Raw genomic sequence first — 18,514 nt, 5'->3', positions numbered from 1 at the left:
CCTAAGTTCAATGCTCGAAGCTGGAACAATTGACTAAGCATTGAGGTAGATCTTTTCTTTCTCTCAAACCTACGTGTGAAGCAAGGGAACCACATTTTTTAAAAAAAACATCAGAAAAGTTTGACTGGGCATGAAGACATATATTGTTGGTCATAAGGGATACCTACAGGGATAACGTATAGTATATGGGCATGAAGGCATAGTTTTCCAAAAATTACTATAAAATCACCATAGTACCCGGTATTACCAGTACATCATAGCAATTATAAGTGTGGTGTCTAAGAAAAATTAAGCCGCCAAGTAGGCCAAAGGCAGTTTTCAGAATGCAGAAGAAATTTCTTATGCAGATTCATATGAGCTCAACTATTCTTAGCGCATTGTATTGCGAGGTTTGGCCTTATATTTTGGAGGCCAAGGCATTGCATTCCAGAGAAAGAGATTAATTATGCCATGGAAGAAAAATATTATGCCATAGAAATGGAAGTTGCTGAGGGATAGGCCATTTGATGCTCAAATTGTGTCAATTTACAGAGGTGGCTTACAAGAGATCACAGATAGATTGCTACCAATTGGTATATTTTAGCGAATATGTGCATAATCTGTGTTTACAGATGAGAATCCAGACTTCAAGTGTATTGTCTGTTGGAGAAAATTCAAGGTGGTCTACGATAGGAGGGTTTAGATTTCTTACCTTTGCTACCTTGACAAAGGGGTGTTCACTTGGAAAATGTTAGTTGCGCCCACCTGTAGAAAAGAGGAAACTGCTACACAACTTGGAGACAGCATTCACACAGAACAACAAGAAAGCAAGTTTTAAAGCTGCCAAAGGGGGACTCCACGCTAGAAGGAGGAGGCAACTTTGAGTCCAAAGTGCCATGAAGGGGAGGCTTTAGCGATGAATGATTAAAAGAAGGGTTAATGAGCCGTAGGGAAAGCCATAAAGAGGCAAAGTCCCCACAGAAGAAAGCCAGCAGGAAGCGCATGTTAAAGGAAGCCTTGTGTGCTGGGAGAAGGTTAAAATTTTAATCCCACATTCAGTAGGCGGGGTTTTCTTTGTTATTTAAATAGAGGCTTTTGTGAAAGCCAAAACCTGCGAGGTGGGTCCCAGTCAGCTAGGTGGATGCAGTCAAACATTAAATTTTGAACGAACATGTAGTCAAAGCTAATGATGTTAGCAGCTATGAAACTGTCAAAAAACTTAAAAATCTGGTGCCTTGCTACCTTGCTAGCTGGGAAATCTAAAATTTTTGGCTAGCAACATAGCGAGTCATCAGAAAACTTAGAAATTTGGCCAAGGTCAAAATAAGCAATGTGGATTCCACATACATATCCAATGATGAATTAGGTAATGCCAAGTGGCAACTAGCAAGATGATGAGATGTTGACATGGAATCTAGGGTACAAGATGGCGCCACATGGACGATTCGACAATTGTCGCTATCTCGCTAAGCGAAAATGCTCACCAGTTAGCCATAGCAAAATAGCAATGCTTATGTGGCATGGGTGACTTGGCGCTGATGTGGGTGAAGAGTTAGGATGAGATGTGGGTCCCACTTGAGGTCCTCAACCAATTAGAAATTGACGTGTGGCACTGTTTAATTGGGTGAAGTGGAAGAGGAGTTTAAATTAAAAAAATATCCCTGCCTATGCACGATCACTTATAAAATGAAAAATTTGATTTCAAATTTTAACTTTTCTATAGTTCAAACTATATATTATTTTAAATTTCTCATTTTTTATTCTTGCCATGGGAACCATGGAACAGAGGTCCGAACTTCAGAAGGGCATAACCTGAGCATTTTTTATCCAAAATAGACACTCCAATATACCATTGGAACCAAGAGAACCTAAATTTTCCAAATATGAAGTCGGTTTCTACACAAGTCTTCACCAGTTTGCACTGTAGGCAAATTTGTAAAATTTGAGGCATTGGTGGCAGAATAGGCAAATTTGATCATCAAGCATCAAAGTTGGTTAGAGGGCAGTTTTAAAGGCTTTTTGGGATCTGAATGTTGAGAAAATCATCCTTAAGCCATTTTCTTGCATTCTTGAAGTCACTTTGTAATTGGTTTTTCACTTTTACTTTGGTTTCATTTTAAGACCAAAATCAGTTATATTCTTTCATCATGAGATTTCTGAGATATTCTACCTTGTAGAGGCAAAATGGAATGGGATTTGATATTTAGTTGAAGAGAGAGGGTAGAAAGAGGTTTTTCGTTTTCTTGGGAAGGAATTTTGAGTAGACACATGTCATCTTTACAACAGATCTGAGAATTCACTTCCTGCTATATTATTCCCTTCTTTTCTAATTGTATTGGTTCCAGTTTTTGTCACTGAGAAACCAGTTGGTTCCAATTTCTGGGAAAAAAAAACCACTCATTGCTGAGAGACCATATCGTGGTTCCAGTTATGATGGATTCCAAATACTGAGACACCATTCTTCAGCATAATTCTTTCATGTGAATAGCAGTAGTGTAGATAATATAGCAAGTTCTGATATGTTAGGTTTTTTCATGTTTTAATTTTGTGCATTTGAATGTATAGTTTCAAGGAAATCAATACATATGAGCAATAATTTCACTAGTTTCATTCTGGTTCTTGTCTCTTGTCTCAGTAATCCATAAGTCTTATGTGGTCTTGGAACAAAGATCTGAGATCCATTTGCATCCCCTTCAGGTTGTATGTTTGATGTATTTTGCTGTTGGACCAAAGGGCCAAGTAAATGCTTGATATGTTTAACAAGGTTACCGATTACTTGAGAAGGATATTTTGTGAGAATGAGATCTCAATGAACACTGATGTCTGAATCACAAGGTGATTAGATAGATCTGATGTCTGGGTATACGAAATATGTCCTGATGTCACAAATGTATGTTTTGAATTTATGGAACTGCCCAATGGATTAGGCACTGATCAATTATAGGATCACTTGTTATACTGCTGCATATTTGAGGTTGTGTTGAATCAACATCATTAATAAAATGTTTTCCCTTTTATGTTGAAAGTTATTCAATGTTTAACTCGCACTTAGCTTGCCAGTTTCATGAGTCATGTTATTAGCTATTTCATGCTTGTGATTTCTTGGTTAAGTATAGAAAATTTAGGGGTTTTATCTGCTATTCTAGATTCTGATTATGCTCATCGCACTGGTTACATAATTGGATCCTAAGAGGGTCACCCACCTAGGTTTTGCAGAGCCTGAAGTGTAGAAGGAGTGTAGCCTTATAGTTGGCCCAAGTTCTTGGTGAATTGTGTCCATTATTGGAGATAGCTGCCCATAGATGCATTCTTGCCTTGCATACTTGGTTGTTTAAACTTTGTTAGATCGGGAGCCAACATACTACATGAAAATCTCATAGAAGAGAGAAAACATATAAACTAAGCATATTCAAACATAAACATGCAAACCATATAAATGACATTAATATGCATGAAGATATGATGAAATAAAATAAGTTACAAACTTAAACTACTTAACAAGTACATGAAAATCCCAAATGATAAATGTTGAAGATGTTTGTGAGGAAGGAATGTTAAAGTGCTTCTTAATTAGGTTTAGATCCTCACAATTTCCTACATTGACTTTGTTTGTGAGTTTTGGTGTTCTTGATCTTCTTTGATTATGGTCATGAACTGAAAGCAAGAATGAAGATTTTTCCATTAAAACCAAAGTATGAAATTGCTGAGAACTAGAGCACAGTTATGCTAAGCTAGCACTCTCACTATGTCAATGATGTCCATTACAACAAGTGATTTAAATATTTTATGATATTTAGTATCATGCACTTTCAAGAATTCTATGAGAGAATCTTGCTCGTCATGGCCATTCTTCCAAATAAACTCAATCAAGCAATGTAAATTTACTATATATTTGTTTTCTACCACCAAGGAATAGTGAAATTTTATTTTGCTATTAAAAATTTTACCTTTGCTAGAAGCTTCTTTTTGTTGCTTTTCTTCACAAGCTTAAAAATTTTCTCCATTATGGTAGAAAATAATTTTTTATTACCATTTCGTTCAAAGTCCAAATATCTCTTGATTTCTTCATATTTTTTTCCCCTTTTCTGGAAAATTCAAGGGTTGTTATAGAGAGAATGGTTGATGAAGGATTAATTAGTGGGTACAATTTAGAAAAAGGTGGAGGGTTTAGGCTCTAGGTTAATTAATTAGTATTAATAAAACTCTAGGGAAATGGGATGAGATATGTTCAATTACCAAGAATAGATAAAACAAAGAGATTATAGATGACTGTTAGGAAAATCATTGAAATTATTGAGCATCTATTTTTTCTCTGGAATCTTCGTGAATAGTCACGTAGGAAGTAGATTGTGGATGAGTTTTTACTCTAATCCTATGAGTGTCTAGAACTAAAAGAAATGCTTGGTGAAAAAGATTCATGACTATTAGAATACCAATGATTATATCTACTTCCATCCAAATGTGTATGGAAAAATAAATGAATGATGTAATGAGATAGGCATAGATGGCACTGGACAAGTAAAATATGTGAAACTAAACATAGACACTAGATTTTGATATTGATTATCCAAGGTGGAAAGCTAATTGTGAAACCTCATTGGAATTCAAATATTCACAACATAATAGAAGAGGCTAAAGTTTGGAAATATAAAGAGAATATGTCACAATCACTAATATTACATGAAAATATAAAAAGAACAAGTAGTAATGAAGCTTAATATGAATGATGATATTAGCTCATTATGAAACTATCTAATAAAAAGAGAATATTACATTAATGAGAAAAGAAGTTGTCATTGCTGAGGAAGACATCTCCCAAAAACTCTAGCAAATGTAGATGTAGAAAAAGCTTTTAAGAAAAATATTTTCAATTTCAAAATCATTTGCAATAAATAGAATAAAATGTAATGAATTCTCATTGAAAAAGCTCAAAGTAATTTTGATATATTCAAATTTGCATAAAATATAATTTTAAAGAGGTATTGGAAGATTAAATTGATTTGTACACATATGTCTCTTGGGCATACAATGTAATTTTTTTTAAGGGAAATTGCCTCTCGCTTCCCCTTTTTCCCCTTTTGGATTTTGTCAAGTCCTCGCCTATAATTTTGTAGGCTTCTAGAAGGGTTTTGTTTTGTTTCCAAGATTGTGATTGATTCTTCTATGATTTGGCTATATTTTTTACAAGGTTTTTAGGGTTTTAAAGTGTTTGTGTGAGGGAGAGGGAGTAGATTGAAGGACATAATGGGGTAGAAGTCTTTGATATACAACTCTATGGCAAGAGGAACCCTTGTTCTTGCCAAGTTCACAAAATTCACAAGGAATTTTATTAGTATTATTGCGTAGTACCTACAAAAGCTTCCTACCAGTAACAATAAATTCACTTACAATTACCATAGTTATACTTTCAATTACCTGGTTGAAGATGGCTTCAATATATTTTCCTATTCATTGATAGCCCTTTTCCTTTTTGGTTTTTTGAGATAGATGGGTTTGTTTGAATGGAAATTTTTTTCATTCGTTGGGTTCTTTTAGATCTCTAAGATTTTGGACTCACAATGAAATTGCCTTTGTGTTTGTTTGGTAGGCTTTATAGATAATTTTCTATTGTTACTTTCTCATAATGAATTTTATCCCATTTTATTTTGATTGCATTGGGATTTCTTACTTTAGGGTGATCTATAGAGAAAATGTCTACAAGTGGTCCACATGTATGTTGATATGCTAGTAATGGTATAGAGTAAGCACACACGATGATTCTTTAGATATATCGATTTGTGAAATTACAAAGGTGGAAGTGATAATTTCCTGATGTATGCAAATGCACATGGTAGCAATTTATGACATTAAGAGGGCATAAAAGACTGTATTGTTGGACCATCTATGCCATTTGATTTGCGATATAGTGCCTTGTGTTAGGACACATACATGTCACAAAACTTGATCTACTTGCTAAATATTTTATATTTTCAAATATCATTGTAGTGATTATTAATACAACGCTTTGAAAGCCCTTTTAGATCCTTTTTGTTACCACCATCAAATGTTCTCCCTCATTCATACCAAGAATTATGTGGCACTATGAAACATATTGCAATGGAGTATCAAGCAATAGATGCTTGTCTTGAAGATCATGTTATTTATCATAAAGAACAAAAAAATACAATAGAATGCCCAAATGCTATACAAGTAGATATCAAGATGATCAAGTGACAAAAAAGGTACCTCATAAGTTTCTTCATTACATCCCCATTATTCCATGTCTTAAAAGATTATTCAAGTGCAGTAGCTTGGCACAATTTATGGATTACCATGCACACAATAGAATCCAAGATTACATTATTCAAATACATGTGGATGGTTCAATATTTATGAAAATAGAGGAAAAGTGGCCACACTTAAAAGAAGAACCTCAAAATCTTAGGCTTTCTCTAGCAATTGACAACATGAATCCTTTTGGAGAGATGCGATTTGTTTACTCAGTGTGGCCTATTTTTGTTATCAACAATAACCTTCCTCCATGGATGTCAATAAAGAGGAAGCACATTATGTTAGCAATGATTGATCCAACTATTTTATTATTTTATTTGTATCTACATGTAATTATAAGTCTTGAAGTGAAATGACCACGATAACTATCTGATGTTGTTTATTCAAATAGGTAAGTACCCAATGAAATATATGAATGTATATATTGCACCTCTTATCAATGAGTTGCTAGTGTTATGGAATGGTTTCACTATGGATGATATATATAGATCAATTGGACCAAAAAAATTTCAATTCCATGCAATGCTTGTGTGGACAATTCATGATGCACCAAGGTTGACACATTTATGTGGTATGTTGTTGGAAATGATTGAAAATATCATGAATGAAGAATAATGGAACTGGTAAAGAATGTTTTAAATCATTGTTTTGTCATTGATGTCAAAATTGCTACTTGTAGGAATGACAATTGCTTAAGTGATCCAAATACTATCAATTGGTTGATTGACAAGGATGAGGCAATCAATAAGATGTAACTAGAGTACCTAGAGAAAGGTTGAAGTTATGATGTTGTAATGAAGTATAAGGATCAACTAAGTCATTGATGAAATAGTGTATTGATGACATACTCTAAGACATAGGGAATGGATACACTAAGAAACATAAAAGATGTAAGGTTTAACTAAGTTCATTTGTGAGTGCTGAGCAAGCTAGTTAAAGCTCAAAAGTTCAACTTCAGTGTGTGTTGAGCAATCCTTCAGGTGCCAAGCATCAGAAAAAGGTAGTGGATGCTGAGCAAATTTCTTTAGATGTCGAGCAATCCTTTAGGTGCCAAGTGATTCAAGAAAATAGTAGAAGCTGAGTAATACATGAAAGCTTTAGGTGCCGAGTAAAGCTAAAACTATAGAGGATGCCAAACAATCTAGAACTAGATAGTGCCGAGCATCAGTAAATAGTAGTAGAAGCCAACTAACCCAGTTAATGCCGAGCATCGGTAAATCAATGATGTCGAGTTGCTGCATTATTTGTTATGTCAAAAGATTTGCCAGATTAGTAACGATAAGTTTGTTACATTGAATTTTGTGAATTAGTTGGATGATAAGGATGATGAGTAGATGTCACAAAATTTCATGTAAACCATGCAAACTAGTTTTGGGTGAATACTGATGGACTTATCATGAAGTTTTTGGAAGAAACAATTTGGAGGGAAAACAATATCGTTCTCCTAGATCAAATTAAATTAATGAGCAGGAAGATTTGAGCGAGAAATGAAGAAAAAAACTTATTTATAAGGAGTTACAGGTCAGAGATTGAAAGTGTAGAGGGAGTTGGTCATAAGTGTGGTCGTGCGAAGAAGCCAAGCGAAGGTTAGTGTGAAGTGTCAAAAGGAGGACACAATGAAGAGTAAGAATAGAGCATCAAGACTCTGAGTTGATCAAGTGACCATAGAGTGCATTGGCATAATGAGTGGAAGAAATCAAGGAGACAGATCTTGAAGGGTGGACAAACTGTCAGCACTGCAAGGAAGAAAAGCCAAGCAAAGAAAAGAACTGAAGAGTGATCTAAAATCTACAAGGTTAGAGTTGCAATCTTTATTAGGTCAAAACATTTCTAATACTTTCTTACCATTATATTAGACAATGAAATCCTACATTGCTAGATTAGCTTAATAACTAGGTGGATAAGCCTCAGGAAAAGGATAGAAGATCCCCAGGAGAAGGATGGGAGATCCTTAGGAGAAGGATAGGAGATCCTTAGAGAGGGATAAAAGATTCTTTTGAGAAGGTGAATGTAAATCCCATGGACTTGGGTGGGCCTAACAACTCTATGTAAATTCTTTGACAGGGTGGCATTCTAAGTTGAATGTTCTTAAGTCCTCTAATAGGGCACACTCCTAACAGGGTGTAGAAATCCTTTAATAGGGTCACATCTGACAGTGTGTAAATCCTTTAACAGGGTAGGCCTTTAACAGGGCAAACCATCAGAAGTGGTTGAAATCAATTGCACATTTATTTTGTGGATGTCATCCCCACCCTAGTTTTACGTTCTTATTCCTAGAGGGTTTTTGGGTCACCAAAATCCTTTGTGTTATGGTGTGATGCATGTTTACTTTTCATGATTGTTTAATATTTAACTGCATGCATGATAATTTCAATAATGTGCCATTAAGGATTTGACAAGAAAGAAAAAAGGCTAGTACTTCTAATTCACCCTCAATAAAATTTGTATTGGACATTATTGGACCTTGAATAACTGATTCACCCCCCCTCTTAGTTATTCTAAACGAATTATAACATATGTTATGTTGAAATCTAGTTGTACATGATAATATTAATTCTAAAAATTAACATATTTAATCCAATTGTATCATTATCTTGTAGGTCTTCAAACAAAGGAAAAATTTACATGTCCAATGTTTGGACCAAATATGAAATCTTTTCATTCCAAAAGTTTAAGAAATTAGGTGTTTGATAAGTATAGGTACTTCCTCCATAGAAATCATAAGTATCAAAGTGTTGAAAAACATCTTTTCAATGGGAAAGAAGACAAAGCCATAAAGAATGACAAATCACCTATGGTAGTTGGAATATAATAGAATTTGAGGTAGTATCTCTCCACCTAATGGTTTATGTTTGGAAATTATATATTTTAATTTTTTTTTGTTGGATAATTACATAATTTATGATCTTGAAGGTCATTAAGGCATCATTGATCACCTTCCAAAGGGACTAAAATGTTATCCTCAAGAATGTAGAAGGGTACCCTACTATGAGTAGCTACAAATTGTGCATTTGTTTGATACTATGCATATTGGAAAGAATGTAACATACACACTATGGAAAATACTAGATGAAAGGGGCGACAAAGAAAAACTTGCGAAACTTTGTAGTGACATTCATGATTCCAATGATGTAATAAAAAATATCATTGAACCAAATAGAAATGGAGATCAGATTAATGCAAGTGCCCTTCCTTGGTTATTAATGGAGTAGGAAAGTAATACCATAAAATTAGTCATACGAAAAATTCAATTTCCTATAGGATTTGTTGTGAAAATAAGCAATCTCATAACAAAGAAAGTGAATTTGGGCTAGGGATGAAAATGCATTACTGGCATACCTTCATCAAGGTAAGTTACAATCTTTTGTATTTGCAATATATTTGTGAAAATAAATTCAATTTTTATTGTATTATGTTAGAAAAGAATGAAATGATCAATTGATAATTGTTGTAGTATGTGCTACCCCTATTGCTCCTAGATGACTTTGATAATAATATCAAACAAGTGATATATGATCTTTGAAACTACATGAGGTAAGCAATGGTATTTTTTCAATATATCAAACAAGTAATATATTGTAAAGTCTCGTATTTATATATTTATGTGTCTTGAATCCCTTGTAGGTAGTTTTCATCTAAAGAAATTCATAAAGAAGATATAAAATATTGGAAGAAAATAATTCATTGACTAATGTGTGAAATGCAAAGTGTTTAGGTTCAAAAAATTTCAATGCACAAGAATACTACCTCATACACCAAGTTAAGGATATTGAATTGTGTAGACTTGTATAGCCTAGGTCAATGTGGATGGTTGAGAGACACTTGAAAATTTTGAAGGGTCTAGTTCAACAAAGAGAATGTCTTGAGGGTTCTATTGTTGAGGGATATATGATATACTAGATGATGGTGTACATTACTCAATATCTTCCTATTCTTGCAACAAAGACCCATATAGATTACATTTGGGATCTCAATTTCATTAAAAAAATTGAAAGGGAGTACTTGGTGGGGAATGCTAGATTTAGGAAAGTGAAAGGTAATAAATTATAATATGTTATTCTAGTTAATTAATTCTTAACCTTCAAAATAAATCTATTATAATTCATCTATTTAATTTTTTATAGTTGCTAAAGAGTGAGATGTAATACATTTGTTTATTGCAAACAATAAAAGATTGGATGATGGTATGGATTAACAATGTCAACATTCTGATCATAGATTAAAATGGGAATCTATGTCTTCATTAGTTATACAAGCTCATTGTAATGGAGATACTAATTTTACACAAAAGGAAATAGATTTTGCATATGGTTTAAAAGATCTCCAAATACTTATAAGTTTGTTAATCAACCATATTTTTTAAAACTCGTGATGTAATAATTTATACATGTTTGACATTATTTTAGGTGAAACACTACAAGACTATGTTATGTAATGGTTATTAATTTTGCATCATAAATTTTGATGACACAAAGAGAACTTGTGATTCTAGGATAAGTGCAGTCTTCTAGGTGACCAATATTTCATCTAGAAATGACTAAAATTCTCATGAGTCTCAAAATTGATACTATGAAATTTTGGTTGACATACTTGACTATGAATTTAATTCCTTCAAATCAGTTCTCTTCATTGTCAAAAGGTATAGACTATGACTCAATCAAAATAATCCTAATAGAATTGTTATTAAGCATGACAATGGATTTCAAATATTTAATACATGGTTATTTGAGCTAGTTTGGGATGAGCCGTACATTCTTCCAAGATAATTTAAGAAGGTATTTTACTTAGAGGTTCCACATAAATTGGGTTGGTCATTTTTTGTTAGACATGATCCAAGAGGAAGGCCGATAAAGTATAATGTGATGGAAGAAGAAGATACTGAGGAAGAGGAAGAAGTGGATCATGATTGAGAGTTAGTTAATGATGCTTTTGATGCTCCTAATGTTAATACTGATCTTTATGATGATGCTTCTATTGATCACAATGATGATGATGATGATGATGACGATGATGATAACAATGATGAAAACAATGATAGTGGTGGCGATGATCCTAATGATGAGATTGATGAAGAATAATATCAATGATGGGGGAGGGGGGTTATTAGCTAACATTGAAGGGGGGTTTGATTATCAATGACAAGAATGAAATGTACATTTATGTGGTCAATTCCTATGCTATTCAATATTGAGTTCTTGATAGATCAATGATTAATTTAATTAACTTGGCATATACCTTTTAATGTTTATAATTAATATGTGATGTTAATATTTGATGTAATTTTGAGTCTATGTATCATGATTGTTTTAGCTAACATATGAAAATTGATTTACATATGTAGAAACCTAAAGCCCTTTCATGAGCATTCCATAAAGTCTCATGGATAATCATCTATAAGTCAATACACCCCATAGAGATTAGTGTCTTTTACCATTTGTTAAATATCTCTTACATTACCACCTATCTATCTTATTTCATGGAGTGCAGGTACCATCAAATAGGTATTTGTTAGATTTGTCTTCCTTGAGTGAGGAAAATGTAGGAATGGAAGAAGAAAGTTAGACATCTAGTATGTCAAAATCAAGGAAATCAACCTGAGGTCAAAATATGAGAAAGACATTCAATAAGCACATGAAATTTTCCTCACTCAAGGGAGGTCATGCTCTTATGATGATGAGAGTGAAGGCAACTTTGATGTGCCCTTTAGGTACAAACATCTATAGAAACAATGGGTCCCTAATGAACTTCCTCCAATAAATACTAATTTTTGTGTTGAAGAGATTATATATCACATAACACCATCCTCATTACATAGTTTGGGCCTATTTTTCATGGATGACATAAAGGTCTCTTACAACAAGATTGTTGAATTGATGGAGTATGCCAAACCTTGCTATGATTACAATAGTTGAATGCAAATTGTTAGATATAAAAAAAGTATGTGTAGGAATGCACTCGTAGCAAATTATATACAACAAAAAGTTAGTGAACAAAGTAAAATAGTAGCTATATACATTGATGGAAGGCCAAAAGAATTAGGGAATATTGCAATTTTTATGAATAGTACATGACCTATGTACACTAAGAAGTGACCCAATTGCATATTTGAGGCATGCGACAAAAATCACATATTTTTATGTGTGATAAAAGAAATATGTAGAGGCTAAGAGCTTTTTATTAATTATAGTTTGAATCACATAGATACAAACAAAGCTACTATCATGGGTGAGGTGTTACATACTCTAAACATTTAAAATTAACTCCAACCAATGAATCCGACACACTATTAAATTTTTTAATTTGTTTTGCTAACTTATAATAATAACACATGTGTTTTAACATGTCCCAATGATTTTTTTTTTTGAAATACAGGGCTATAGTATGGATTAGCAACCACACAATATGCACAATGATGATTGTTCTCACAAGACTTCTTCTTCTCGACAGGTAAAAATTATTATTGTCATACAAATTAGATACAAGAAATATGTTAATGCTCATTATTTTATTATGTTTAATTCTTCACTACTATTTTGGAATGATTTTAAATATAACACTAATAATATTGTTCTCACAAACAAGTGCTAATCAGGAAAATGGAAAGGAATAAGTAGTCCATGAGGAGCCACAAGATGAGTAGGATCCATTCTTTTTTGATTTTTTGTTAGCCACTAACCCTATCACTATACTACAAAAGGTCCTTCATGCACTATCAAGAGCATTAACTCAATTGGCATCAATTCAACCTTAGACTCCTCAAATACAATAGAGAGAGGATGAGTTGATGCACCTAGCTTAGATTTATATCGTAAGTATTAATGTAGTTTGTAAATATAAGAAAAGTTGAATAATGGTTTTTATAGTATACTCTTTTATTTATGTCATTAAATAAAATGCATATGTCTTATTTTAATAGAGGATGCAGAATAGTTTAACGGGCCATGCCCCAGATGTAGATAGTTCAGGTGGTTCAAGTACATCATTGTTCTATCATATACTCAAGAAATTTTTTTTTTAATAGCTATAATGGTATTTTTTATGCTCTAACAATCTTATTTTTCAACACCTAGAATTGATCCTATCACTAGTAGAATTGGCCTAATTTTTTGACAAAAATTGGCTAGATTTTCTACTCATGTGGTTGAATGATCTACAAATTGTTTTCTCACTATTTTCCTTGTCAAAACTTCAACCAATCCTTGTCAGCATCAGAATTTTGATGAAAAATTTGGTAAAAAATGGCCTCCCTTGTTTGTGAGAATTTTTGTTGAACTTTCAACCAAACTTGGTCAAAATGGCTCCCTCGATCAACTAGGAAGCCAAACCCACGATGAAATCTTGGTCGATGCTTTGGTCAAAAGTTTGACCAAAGATGATCCCTTGATTGACCAGGATGCAAAACCCATCAAAAAATCCTGGTTGATGCTTGGTCAAAAGTTCAACCAAACCAACATGATTTGTTTAATTTTTTTTACCTAAAGATAAATATCCAAAGTAATCACCGACGACAACCTTTTCGATGATTAGTTTGGATATTTATCTTGAAGTCTTTGGTGGGTTTACCACCACCTTGAGATGATATTTCATATACCTATATTGATGGAACTTATAGAGAGATGAGATACTAGTATGATGCCATTCCATCCCCTAGTTGGGAGATGTTGGGAGTTGGCCATTAAATTAGTAAACATCTATCAGATCCTATATATTCTCATACATGGGGAAAAAGTTATGATAGATAAAATCATGATTGCTAACATCTTCTATGACTCATGCATCTATAAGGTTATGGTAGGTTAGTGGATGATAAAGGACATCTCTACTTGTGGTTTCTTGAGCAAGGATGGTGCTAGATTCTATTGATATGGTAAATTTTGATGATCAAAATGGCACTACAAGTGGCTACAAATGGACAAGGTTCACATATATTAGAGTGTCTCATTCCCTACATCTAGACCATAGAGAGGAAGAAAATAAATGTTGGGGTCATAGCATGCTGGCTAACCTATTCCACAATCTCAATTGCTACATACACCATGAGTACCACAAATCAAAACTAACCAAATATGTCAGGCATGGATGTCAGAGAACATCATGTGCATTAGGTTTGTGACTTAACCTTATCCTATTGATACTTAGCTCCCTCACACCCACATATGTTCATAAAAATAAAGACAAAAGAAACAAGGAACTAGCTTTCCTTTAAGTGAGATTGAGATAACACTTGCTCCAAAACTAGTTTGACACCTTCATCCATTAAAATAAATAATGCTATATGCATAATGTTTGACAAAATCCCTTTATATCTACAAAGTGAAGCTCAAAATAAATAATGTCCTAATATAGATGTTGGTGATGCCTCGTCCTACTTGTTGATTGAAAATGAACTCCCTCACATCCAAAATGATGCTTAACACAAGTAGTGCCTTGAGGTAGAAGGTATTGAAGCTTTGACTTAAGTATTGAAACTCAATTTTCTATTTTTGTAATAAAAAATTATGTGGTGACTACTTCTTCAATACCTTTTTCCACATACGCTACTTCTACAATGATTTCCATATTACACCACTATTTTCTGCATGGATTATCTTTCTTATCAATGAAGGTTTACAATGCTTGTGAAAGCTATTATAAATTAGCCCTTCTTTTTACATCTACATATAATGAAGGCCATATAGTTTTACAATGCTTACAATAATTTTAAAAGTGAATTCTCATCCTACAAGTATGGACATAGTATAGTTTTGACAAAATATTGTGTACAATACAATAATGAAGTATGTCATTCTTATGCACGGGGTTGTTCTTATACTCATTTATAATACAAAAATCCTCCCTTTCCCATACAAGTGGTCATATTATTTTCTCTCCTCATAGTTATAATTAAGAAGATATGATACATTATACAATGTCTACATTGGAATAGAATAAAAACACTTGCAACATCCAAAAATCCTTCATGCTACTATATGTGCTCAACCCAAGGAACTTATATGTTTTAAAACACCCATTAGAACTATCATAGTGCTTTGTGTGCTATGTAATTATTGGAAACTACATGCCTACAACACCCAAATGCTTCATAGTACCAGATATGCTTGATTCCAGGAAATATATATTTTTTACAATATCCATAATAATGTCATAGTATTGTCCATATCACCTAATTTTTCAATCTTCTTATAAGCCTATTTCCCTAACAATCTGCATGCCTACACCATCTAAGAATAATTCATAGTATTTTCCATCCTCAAAAAAAGAAACATACCTAAGCGCAAAACCTACACATGTTCCATGGTGTTGTCCATGCCAATAATTCCAAGTCTGTGCAGGAGAAGCTTCTGAATCTTTCCTAGATCTTTTACCAAAATAATATTGGCCATTGAATGTCATCTTTAATATAATAATAGGTTTTATAAGAAGGTAGAATACATCTTACAACTTTTAGATATATCCTTACCATAAAATTTCACCCTTTAATTGAAATTTTGTTAGCAAATCATTTCTAGATAATGTATGATTAAGTTACGCATTTATGGTTGAAATATTTTGGTAAACTATTTTCCCTAAAAGTAATTGGGCATTTATAAGTAAAAACTACACTTTGCTTTTAATTTCTAGGAGCAATATTCTAATACCCAAACTTTGGCAAGCAACTTACATGCGAAAGGTCTTAAAGGTGTTTGGATGATTGATCTAGGTATAAAAAATGAGAAAGGATATTTTGTCTATGACAATGGATGCTTAAATGATGTATGGGTTCTATAGGAAAATGGTAATCCATATGTAAGTGGGTATTTCTATAAGAAATGGTTAAAAATGTCACATGTTATCTGTATCTTTAAATATTTAAAAGTTGATAACTTGATACAATGGATATTATTGGTAGGGGAAGTTTGGCCTGGGTCATACGTTTTCCTTGATGTTACCCAAGCCACAACTCAAAAATGGTGGTCAAAATTAGTTGTTAGTTTTATTTCAAATATTTTTGATGGTATATGTAATGATATGAATGAACCTACTATTTTCAAGGCAAACTAGAGAGAGTCATAAAGTATATTTAGTTTTGACTGTAGTATCTATGATTATTTTTCCAATTTTAGGTCATTAACTTATAAGACAATAAAAAATGAGAATAATGGAGATTGTTGTTGTAGTTAATTACTTTGGAAGGTTTGATACTATATAGACTATGATAAAAACCATGCTTGAAAGAAACATCCATATAGGGGATAAAGAATTGGGTGGACAATAGAAGCATTCTCACTACCACAATGCAATGTGCAATATTGATGCAAATTACTCATGTACACCATTCTAATATTTTGTTGGAAAGGCCTCAAGAAGGTTCCTTCATAATTTATTTATTTTTGGTTGGTTATGGTAAGTATATGGCACATTGATGGAAAGGTCCATAGATTAAGGAATTCTACTAGCAAGTCCCAACTGATGACCCTTTGTTTTAACAAGAGCTAGATACATAGGCAGTCAAAGACATGCTGCAACATTGACATGAGATAATATTTCAACTTGGGAACACCTACATATGAGTATTGACATGAACTTGAATCTGGTACGTGTCTTTAATTTAATCTCAATTGCATATTACTCTATTGTTTAAATTGTTATGATTGAACTTCAAATGATTATATGTCATTGTTCTCTCAAATGGGAAAAACACACAAGAAGCAAATACTTTGACAAGGTTTTTGATGCATGAAACTAATAAATATGCAAGGAAGCTTCGTAAAAAGGTTAGAAATCCATAAAGACAAAGATGCAAGCTGAGTATATCCAAGGAAATGTTTTAGGATGTGAGCTAAATGCAATAAGAGGGCTAGTTGTAGATTTGTTACCAAATACGCTATACAGGCTTCTTAAAAAATAGATATGAAAAGCTCAATAGGAATCTATTTTATCTTATTGGTGTAGGATGAAAAATACTTTCTCAGCTCTAACTTCCTTTAAATCTCTCATAACAATTTTTATTAGATTTTGTGCATTTCAATGTAAAATACCCCTAGAAGCAAATACTTTAATGATACCTACATGCATGAATTTAGGTAATCCTATTAAGAATTGATCCAAATAATGATATATGACATTGAAAATCTATTTGAAAGGATAAGAAATTGAAAAATCACAAAGTACCATTAATTTCTCCAACAAAGGGAGTTGTAAAGTTAGTACTCTATATCTTTATGATCATAAAATTCATGATGAATGCCTTTTTTTGTGGCTTAATGCTTCTTCTTCATCTATCTTTCTTTAGTTATAAAACTATCATGCATCTAGTGGTAGTAAAATGGTAATGTGTAACTATGAAGTATTAGACAAGGTTTGAGGAAATTAGCTATAGTCCAAATGTGTGTTTTTTTGTAGTCACATTTTGGATAGATTTTTTGCTGTTGCACATTGCTATAAAAGAAGTAATTATAAGCATTTCAAACTTGTATTACAATATCATTGTCTAAATGCTTGAGGAATTTATATTATGATTACTGAGGTAGAGTTTTCCCTATTATTTTAGAAGATGAAGATTTTAATTTTAATTTTTTTTCCATTTTCTTTCCTCTTGACTATGTTTTCCCACTGTATACCATATTTTTTATTATGTGCACCATTAGCCCTTGACAATGGCGGAGGTCTTGAGTGCAATAGTCAGTCTATAAATTAAATTCTATAAAATCATGTTTAACTTAACACTTTCATTTGTTTATCTAGATTATATTTGGGAGTCTATTTGAGGTCTCCACCTTCTAGATCTCTACCTTGGGATTATCTTCCCTATATTTCTTCCTTGGAAAAGGCCCATCAATTTGCTAAGGCTTCATTTCAACTCTTTCCTAATCTTAGAAAACTCTATCTAGTATCCGAGAGTGACGTGATCACAATAAGGTTTTAGCAATTAACTAAGGACCTAAATTAAGCTCTAGATACCTTGCCTGATAATTTACTAAAATTTACTATTGAAGTTAAAGAATAGGTTGAACTAATGCACCTCCAATTAAAGAGATCATAGGGGATAGATGATACATAAGATATTGAACTTTTCATAGATATTATGATTTCTCTTTCACAAAAGGATAGTATAAATGTAGATTCTACTATTTTATAAAGGCTAGAAGACATACTTTAGCTATCAACTATTCTTGATTTAGCAAGAGAGTAAAGAGCACTAAAAAGTCTCAAGAAAGAAAGAGGCAGTGATATGGGTGAAACTACTAAACATGTAGTGACATGTGTGAAACTACTAAACATGTAG

General features: G+C 32.8%; 1 pseudogene; it reads left to right on the top strand.

Annotated features, from left to right (window-relative positions):
• The first annotated feature begins 1,405 nt into the window (after nucleotides 1-1,405).
• Nucleotides 1,406-18,514, top strand: LOC149561939 (U-box domain-containing protein 15-like; annotated as a pseudogene).

The sequence above is a fragment of the Cupressus sempervirens genome, chromosome 4, assembly GCF_028749045.1.
Source record: "Cupressus sempervirens isolate cs-2001-9-10 chromosome 4, ASM2874904v1, whole genome shotgun sequence".
Taxonomy (NCBI): domain Eukaryota; kingdom Viridiplantae; phylum Streptophyta; class Pinopsida; order Cupressales; family Cupressaceae; genus Cupressus; species Cupressus sempervirens.
This window is presented reverse-complemented; position numbering and strand designations above follow the sequence as displayed.